The sequence below is a fragment of the Gymnogyps californianus genome, chromosome 2, assembly GCF_018139145.2.
Source record: "Gymnogyps californianus isolate 813 chromosome 2, ASM1813914v2, whole genome shotgun sequence".
NCBI classification, from domain to species: Eukaryota; Metazoa; Chordata; class Aves; order Accipitriformes; family Cathartidae; genus Gymnogyps; species Gymnogyps californianus.
In genome coordinates this window covers 16,897,236-16,907,228 of record NC_059472.1, presented here as the reverse complement: position 1 = coordinate 16,907,228, position 9,993 = coordinate 16,897,236, and the positions used below count along the sequence as shown (strand labels likewise).

The 9,993-nt window shown below is 36.5% G+C and overlaps 1 long non-coding RNA gene across 2 annotated transcripts; it reads left to right on the top strand.

Annotated features, from left to right (window-relative positions):
* The first annotated feature begins 1,144 nt into the window (after positions 1 to 1,144).
* On the top strand, positions 1,145 to 7,635 carry LOC127013572 (uncharacterized). Of its 2 annotated transcripts, none has more exons than XR_007766091.1 (4): positions 1,145 to 1,204; positions 3,550 to 3,687; positions 4,709 to 4,830; positions 6,859 to 7,635. It is a non-coding gene; the product is annotated as an uncharacterized LOC127013572 (long non-coding RNA). The 2 variants fall into 2 exon arrangements; XR_007766092.1 differs by lacking the exon at positions 6,859 to 7,635 and adding an exon at positions 5,143 to 5,254.
* Positions 7,636 to 9,993: the final 2,358 nt, after the last annotated feature.

Here is a 9,993-nt window from a genome sequence, read left to right as displayed (position 1 = left end):
GAGGGAATGCCCACACTGAAAAAATAAAGCAAGTTTAGAGGATATCTACACATCCTCCACATTACTCCATGCATCATGAGGAAACAAATGGTGATGATGCTAAATGAACATTTCAGTCACTCTTCTCACAACCTGGATCTTTGAAGCAAGAACTAGAGTTTTATCACCTACAGGTTTCTTAGTCACAGGATGAAAAATCAGTTACTAAGCTAATTCTTAATGGATTTACCTTAAAATAAAATATTTCCATTGGTCACTACTAATATCCTAAATACTCATTGACATTGAATGCACTGTGTATATACAGCCTACAAACACTGGACAAAACAGAGAAAAAGGAATAAGCAATTCCTAATGCCTAAGGGTGTGTCTACAATTTGTTTAGATTAAAAGTGCAAAACAAATTTACTTATTGTTCCCAGTCATTGGATTTCAGATTGCATCACAGTGCAGGCTTGGAGCTCACAAACCAGATTCCTCTTAGATGGAACTAAACCAGATGATGCACCCCAGAAGCACACCTAACGCATTCTTGGCATTAATGAACTTTCATCTCTTAGGATCAGACAACAGCTAATCTGAAGAACTCCTCTGAAAAGCAGATGTTGAATATTGGATCTTCAGCACCATCTGTTTTGCTCTAGAGATCTTTTTCTCAAGGGCTGAACTGAATTCTAATATAGACATATCCTAAGATTTTTGTTTTCTTCTCCCTCTGTTCCTTTGGCCCAGTCCCTTAACATCTGTTTCCATCATTCTACATATTAGATAGAGGAACAGTCTCTGTGTTATGTAACTTGTAAACTGTATCCATGCATAAAGTAATTTCTGGGCCCACTGATGGCTAAGAGACTGTATGTACTGTTCGGACTATTTAGCAGCTTGGACGCAGCTCAGACCTCTAAGTTGGCTAGTCCATCAACCCATGTATTTCTGCTGGTCATTCAACCAGGATATACATAAGTCTTTGTTGACCAACCAAACATAATCAACATTCCTCCCAGCTGGCTGGATAATCAACATACTGAAACTATTTTGAGGAGAGTTAGCAGCAGTAGAAAGCTGCACCTGTACTCTTTTCCAATAATGCTGCTATTAAACTCATGTCACTGTTACCATTTCCATAGCTTTTCCTGTTTGTGGCAATGTAGAAAGAAGAAGGGGACAGGATGTATTGCTGTTAGATGGGAAGCTGACTCATATGGTAAGCAACACCAGTACTAGCCCAGCTGAGTGTGTATTCATTCCTTAAACTTTTTGTTATTTTGGACTCTTTTTGCATTTCTCTTGTGTTTTGTTCTATAGAGGGGTTTTTGTTTGGTTGGTTTTGATTTTGGGGGTTTTTTTGTTGTTGATGTTGTTGTTTGTTTGTGGGCTTTTTTTCGTTTTTCATGATACAAAATGAAAATGCATTCAAAACCTTGACTTTTGGTGTGGAATAAAATTCTTGCTTTTGAGGAAGTCTATTCACAGATACTACAGAAATACTGTTTATTATATAGTAATACCTATGGTTATGTAATAATAACCAGTACTTAATAATAGTAATGATTATGCCACCTGCCTAAGAAAAAATTGTTAAGCAGTAAATGTCCATCAAATCTTGACAATTGTCTTATAGTTTCATTGAAGATTATGAGAAAAACAATGAAATATATTTACTTTAACAAGTGCTGATAACTCGTTGCTATATTTCCTGGTTTTAAAAGTATGCAGTAAAAAGCTACAGTATTTTAATTCCTGCGTAGTGTAGGTGTAAATATTTGTGACATCCTGTGGTGGTGCAGACCACCTGGGCCACGTTGCGATGTCAGGACCAGCCCACATTGTGTTCTTGTTTTGGCTACAAGTGCAGCGAGTTGGGACAATCTGGTACTTTCTTATCCTGGCTACGGTACAGTGAGTTAGGTTGATTAGACACTCCCTAGCCCTACCTGAAACTCCTGTTGCCTGGAACCGTACCTGAAACTCCTGCTGCTTGGATCAGGCCCTCCGTGGAGGATGCCAGAATCACCTGACAAGAATTATGGCCAGAATGGAAATATACTGACCAAAGTCAATCATCTTGCCATCCTATAAATAGCGATCCTAAGTGAGATCCTTTGAGGTCTCTGTGATTGTAGCAGGCTGTGGCCCAGTATCTCCCCCTGAGTTGGGGTGCGTCTTAGGGTAGTTTTCGCGGGGATTTCGAAGAGTAGTTTTCGCGGGGATTTCGAATATCATCCACTGATAGATGCTGATGAAGAAGAAGGGGTCAAAGACCATCTGCTGGCAAATGTTGATGAAGGAGAATAGTGGGTAATTTACTACAATTAGATTTCACGAAGTTTCAAAGATCGTTTGGTACCAATACTCTACTACAATTGGTAAAGAGAGAAAAATCTAGATCATAGGTTAACCTCTATATCTGTGTGTGTGTGTATGTGCAATTTGATTTAGGAAACGCTATAATATTGATTATAGCAAACTTTTTATTAAATCACTCTGATGATTGGCTGATGATTAAGTATTGTTAAAAATCATATAACCTAATCTTGTGATTTACCATAATTGTGTTAATAAATCTTAAATTGTTGCTACCTCAAAGTCATGTAGTATCCATAATCACTCGTTCCCTGACAAATTGGCATAGTAATTCAATGGGAGATTTTCCTTACCCTTTGTACCCCTTCCATTAGGCATAAACCGTTGTCCAAATCTGAGACTGTCTGGATCCAGCTGCACCTAGACTCCTCTCTGAGAAGTAATTTAGAAAGCAAGGGGGTCCATTCTGAACCTTGTGACTCAACAGGAGGGTCTCCCTTACCCTTTTGCATCTCTGGTCTCTGTGTGACTCATTCTAACTTGATTTTCCTTTGTATGTTTCTTCCATGGAGTGAGTAATAGAGTGAACCTTGCCATTGAACTTTGTTAAGCTGCACTTTTACAAATTCACTTTAAAAAATCACTTCTGCTAATATTTTTGATGGTGATTCTTTAAGTGATCTAAATCACTCATTCTGCGACACATCCCCAGACAGTTTGTTAGTTTGCAGTTCACTCCATATGATTAGGTATAATAAAATGTTGCCCTTTTTCTGGAGATACTAGAGGGAATTGTTTAGCATGTTAATGACTTCCTCTAATATGTCCATCAGCATGGCAAAAAAGGAGTAAAGAAGTTTGAACTAAAGGGAGGAGAAAAAAAGCAGATTTTTTTTTTTTTCCCAAGCATCAATCAGTATTTAGAAGCGTATATACTACAAACTACTGTGCCATGCATTATAATCTATAGACAAACTCCAGCTGTATATCCTGAACACAAAGACAGGGTACCCGGCTGGTTCCTGTTGACCATTTTAAACTCTTCTTAGTCTGGGGTTAGCTAGTGTCTCTGCATTTTCATTTATGCAAAGTATTAAGAGCATCCAATTGGCCTTTGTACCAATTTACTTTCAGGGTTTTGTAGAAAAGCGTTCCTGATATCATTGTTGATGTGCTCAGTTGGTTGCGGGAGGTGATGCAGAAGGGCTAAGGGCACTGGAAGCCTTGTTGTTACACCTCTTCCAGGTCTTCCTGCATGGCCACATCGGTCTACTGTGAGTGCAAGGACAAGGATAAGGGAAAGATATGAACATAATGACACCACAGTATTATTTGGTCTACAAAGACAGATGGATCTGCAGTTGTATCAGATGCATAAAAAAGGTAGGCACCAGGTAAAAGACCTTCAGAGAATTTCATAGTTAGGGAGACTTTTGTCTGACACAATGATAACTACTTTCTCACCATAGTCAGTATACTCCATGAAAGTCAGCATCACTTTCTGTTATACTTTCATGGAAATGTGTAGTGTAGCTAACTTCTTACTGTTCACCTTCTTCTGGGATCTTCTGTAGCAGACATCTGGCTGATAGTGTTCTAGCTTTCTGTGTTATCCCATCTAGGTAAACTGCAATGGAAAACAGCTGTGAATTTTCTATCTGAAACTAGGTATAATACGCCATTTTGTGTCCTGATACACAGATAAAAGCCTCTTTCTCCATTTTCTTTATTTATCTTTGTATTCACATTTCTCCTGCATCACAAAAGATGGTTTTGAAAATGAACCAACCAAACAAACAAAAGCTGTTGCGTTGCTATCTTTTTATGTTATCTTTAAAAATACTGATATTTCACAGAGATGAATTTTGCAGCCAAACAACACAGAGAGAGATTTACACTGTTAACAGTTCAATTAGTTCATTCACCCATTGATGAAATCCTGAAGCATCAAGAAAATAACTGTATATATTTGGAGACTACAGCTCTCATTGCAAAGGAAACTCTGAAATTTCATATAGGAATTTAAATCAGAAGATCTCTATGGATCCACTAGCTGAAGTATCTACTGAATTGACTACATTGGTTTAATTTAACTGACTGGCTGAATAAACAATAAAAAAGAAACAAATAGCTGAAGAAAAACTACCTCTAAGCAAATCTTTCGGTGCTGATAATAGTAAAGGGTAAGATAAGAAGAAATCTCCACAAAAGACATCAAAGGGACTATTGCAAAGGAAGAAGGACGAATAAGTCTCTGAGAAGATACATTTTAGTAGATTATAACCAGGAGGTAGAAAATAATTCTGAGGTGAATGAAAATTCTCCAACTTTAAAAGCTTTCCTCTTGAAATATTTTTTCCTTTTTTTAGTTTAATTGCTTTACTACCTAACTTTCTTAACACAGACTTACAAAGTGAATAACAGCACTATCAGAGCTCAGCTGGATCATCTGGGAATGACTGAAGACTTGGCCCTAACCTGTAGTGCCCTAGTGGTGGCAGAATTATTAAATTCCCCCCAATACAGGTAAGTGAGTAGAGTATAATTTGTGAAGGCTGCACACAGAAGGAAAGGCAGCTTCAAACCTGTGGCTGAATATCAAACAAGACCATCATTCCTGGAGAATGAGAGTTCTTGTGGCAATGTGCCGATGGGTGGGAAGGAGAAAAAACTAATGTTTACCAACAGTGGTGATAGAAACAAGGTATAAAATGCAGGGACCAGTTTTGAGATATCAATTAATCTTCTGGTACTATTTAACTGGTAGCGTTATATGTCATGTTGTGAGTGGATCCTAATACTATATTTAAGCTAAATTTTTCCTCATCTTGTGTTTAGGAAACAGTGTCACTCTCCCATCATCAATTACTGAAGATTTTCTAAGGAACTCCTCAGCACACGAAAGTCCATATGACAAATTATTTGACAACTTGACCCTAAAAATGTGGAGAGCCCCCAAAATACGATTTTCTAGTAACTTAGCTTCACATGGTTGAAGCAGCAGAATACTGAGAATATTTTACTCCCCAGGTGCATATTGGAGGACATTTCCAGCCCTTTAACTTTCATTTGCTCTTCTTCACACCATAGAGCAGAGTGAAGCATATTAGCTAGTGTTCATGATAAAAAGCCTAATTTAGAATTCACAGCATTCGCTTGCAATATGTTTGATGCTTTAGTTGGGATAGAGGTGTCTAGAGATTAAATCTAGAGCTGTTGGAACACTTTGGAATACTGGGTGAAAACAAGTTATTAAGTACAGCTTGAAAGTAGAATTAAACCTCTGAAGTGTAAGATTTTCTTACTATGGTAATCTACATTTGCATATGAAACAAGTCAGGTAATAATTTAATTATTAAGGCCTTCACCCAGCTCTGCATCAGTGTACCTTTGCAACTGCACAGGGTTCCACTGGCTTCATGGTTGCTTGAGTTTAGCTGAGGGTAATTTTGGAGTCAAAGGACAATTTTTTAAAGATTTATTTTGTGTATCATTACTTAAACATTCTATTGGGTTTGTGTCCACCAGGATATAGGATGACTGTAGTGGTAGACATAGATGAAAAGATAGACTGGTCTAGAAGTTCTAGGAGCAGAATTTTCCCTTAAATAATTGACTGCTTTGAGTTTCAGAATTTTTGCTTGCTTCTTTTTCACATGGAGACTTCCTCTGTCAAGAAAAAAAAAAAGTATCTTGGAACACCCTTTCAAAAACATGTTTTTCTTGCACTCTACTACTTACATATACACAGTAAAGTCAAGCTTGATATTAATCAAAATTGTTTCAGGCTTTCACTTTCAAATAAAATATGTATGAGATGGTCACACATGCCTAAGAGGTAACTTGCTTTTTCAAACAGTGAATAATACCATCAAAAGTTCATGTTGTGAGATACTTCACTATATATTGACATTCTTTGTTTTGCCTTTAATATCTCCTATAGAAAGCTGAAAACAAGATCAAAAAAGAACAAATTAGTGTGTCTTCTTTACAGGGAGCATTCTTTACCTCTCATTTAAAAAAAAAAAAAAAAGTGGTGCAAAATGTTGCTCTCAAATGTAATATCTAAATAATTATTTGACATTCATTACAGACTGTTGAAAGTATAATGAATATGAATATCTTTTCATTTGATGACACATTTGCTATTTTCTCTTTTACTGTGCTTTGATTAAATACTTGATTTGCAACAACCTTACAAAGTAATTTTTCAACTTTACCCAGAGTGCCATCTAATGGTACTATTGTCTCAAATGGAGGAGAAAAAAAAAAAGTGTGGGTCATATTGAAGATTTCATTTTAAGTTACAAACAAATTACAACACTGTATGTTGGAATGAAGCCACCGATTCGTTCAGCTAGTAGAGCAAGGTAGAGCTGAAGTGATCCAATCTTTGTATTTTTTTCTCATTGGATTAATTCATCATCAACATAAATTCTGCTATTTTAGTGAAACAATAAGACTGCAATATTTAGGAAGGGATGAAAATGAAATAACAGTGGTAGGATAATCTCATTGTCTTTTCCTTCATCTTCCTTTTCTCTTCTCTTTTAGGTTGCTATTATTTTCTGCAATTCTGAATGTCACTTGACTCTAATGCAGCAAAGTCTTCAATTAATATTAAGCACAAACTTGAAATTTCAACTTCAAGGATCTATATAACTGAAGCCACAGAATAACCTTAGAATTTAAACTTTTCTGACTTAATTTGTTCTGTGAAACAGCTTGCATATATGTGGCACCTTTAAAACCTACTATTAATGATAAGACATGGCTTCAGCTGGTGCCTACAATAGATATCTAATGAATTACTTCAATTTTGCACAAATTCTCTTGGTTTAACCTCAAATCTCTTGTTAGGGCTTGCACTGACTGTGAATCTTACATATACTAATGCCCGTGGTAACATGTCAGGCTCACTTGACTGTGAGACAAAATTTAACTTGAAAAGCCTTGTACAGTATAACACCTTGGCCCATTATACTCCATTTACTTTTATTGCAGTCAGGGAGACCTGAATTCATCTCACAATTGATGCTGGCTTCAAAGAAAAAATGCACTGCTAATAATGCACTTTATGTTGGTCCCCAGATAATGGTTTAAAAATTGAACTGATTTTTTTTATCACATGCAATTTCATGCTTCTCAATATAGGAAGTATATTGTTGAGATTGAAAAGGTACAGCAGAGGGCAAACAAAATGATTCAGGTTCTGCAAGTCTGAATTACAAAGAAAGATTTGCCTGTATATTTTAGAAAAGAGAAGTCTAAGCAAAGACTGTGTAGACAGAGAAATAAGATTTTGAAAGAAAGGAGCACACTAACACTAACATACATGAAGTGTTTGATAAAAAAAAACCTCTAAAAAGAGAGTAACTGGCCTGAATGACAGAAGATGGCAAAGAAATGATGTAATCCACAAACTGTACCAAATGCTTACACCCATTCAGTGAAATAAATCAATTCAGTGAAGTAATAGACATAGAGAAAGAATAAAAAATAAAAGATACCTTGCTGATGGAGTAATACAGAAATATACCAAGCTGTTGCATACCAAGCTGTCATGAAGGCGATCACCTAGGTGCCAAGAGGAGCTGGACAACAAACTGTGTATATGTGGTAACCATAAGCTCCTTTGAGTAGCATATGATACCTTTAATAGGTACTTAGAAAGCAAAATAAATCATGAATAGTTCAAGTGTGAATTGTTAACTTAAGTCCAAATATGACTGTAAGTTTCTATTTGTCACCTGTGTGTATGTTCGACAATATTTCATCCCTGAAGCATTCCCATTCATTTTATGATCAAGATATTGAACTGGAACACCCCCTGCTCCCCACACCTCATTTTTTAAATCAGTAATTCAGTTTGAGTTTCAAGAGCTTCCAATCACTCTCTCTCTTTTTGATATGAAGATAAAACCATTACAAACTGCAAAAGTTTTGGGTCCTCTTTGCCCACAACTGCCCTCACAAAATGGAAAGTGCTTTTCAAATTCAACACAGAAATTTTAGGATAAAAAGCTTGACAGCAGTAAGCTTTTTCCTTAGGATATACTGTACCAGTACCAAAAAATTCCAGCCGTCCTGCAAGAGCAAAATACTCTAAGCTTTATTTTGGACTGTTCTTCAGACTGAACATTTCCTACAGGAAAAGAGAAATTTTACAGCTCTTGGACTGCATATCTAAAACTGCAACCTATGATAGATAAGGCCATGTTATGAACTTACTGTATCCATTCAAATCCATTAGTTTTATTGGAATTTTCTCAGTGGAAGAAAATACAATCTAACATACAATATTAAATAAAAAATATAGCGTCTCAAATACTATTTTTCATTCGTTTTTATATACCATTAAGCTTTTACAAAGGAAAAACAGAAAGAATAAGAGATGCAATGAATTTACCAGTGGGTAACTTTGTGACACGGTAATTTTATCAGACTATTTCTTGAAGAAAGATATCCTTGCTGCGTGAGACTGCGGTGTGATTTTTCAACTTCACGTTGAAGTGTGACTAGATCTTGAATAAAGATCATAACTTATTCCAGAAATTTATGGATAGTTTTCCTGGACTACTGCTTATTATTTTACTGATCTTTTGTTTGAAACAGCTTCTAGAGAAGACTCTGCCAATTACCTTACCTTGATATCTGCTGAATTTTTCATCTATAATATCTTTCTAAAGGAATCATCACAAAGACCTTTGAAAGCTAACTATTTATATATAGTTCACTGCAAAAAATCTGCTAATTCCAATGCACAGATGGTCACTAATTTTTCCCTCATAAAAGTAAGGAATAAAAGAGAAGTACAGCTCTTTTTTTCTTAAGGTGATGTTAAACCTTATACTTTAAGGATGGTTGAGCCTAATTTCACACTTTTTTTCATCTGCTGTCCACTGTTTGCCATTTACTTTAACACTAGTTACTCCTTTGAGCAGAGGTGGGAAGTGAAGTGGAAAATGTGCTGGCGTAAGAAAAGGTTGTACAAGAATTTCCATGTCTATGCTGTTCGTGTGTGTATTGCATCTCTGTTCTCTTTTTTGCATTTTCCACACACATATAATTGAATGCTGTTGCACTCATGGTCAGAATGCCTATTAAAAAAAACCCCAACAAACAAACAAAAAGCTAATTTATTGGGATCTTTTGAATAATGTAATGCTTGCTTAGGGAATTGAATCTCTGTGACAGGATGGTTGGTCACAGTCCAGAGGGTGATAGGAGTCTTTGTTGCAAAAGTCCTTGCAACAACATCCAGCTGGATTGGAATGGGGCTCCTCAAACCACTGATCTGCTCAGTTCCTATATCCAGTGGGGCTGTGGTTCCACATGACCGCCTCAGCACATGCATGATTCATTTCTATTAATTGTATTAAACTACTTACAAAACATCTCTAAACTACCTCATCTATTTGCAAAAGATTGTCTTATGTGAACATTTTTGCATCTGCAAGAACAGTTTCTACTGACTACAGGATTCTTATTTATGTACAATTTTCATCAGTTTTACAGCAGGAGCAGCCTGTGGCAGTCTCTGGCCACATTCTCCACCCAGGGGGTTAATCAACACATCAAACACACAAATAGTGCCTGTCGGCCCAGGTGCAGCAGTCTGTCTGGGGAGGCTCTGGGACAGTCTGAATCTCACGCTGTTGCGAGTCCTTTGTCTCAGACCAGTTTGTT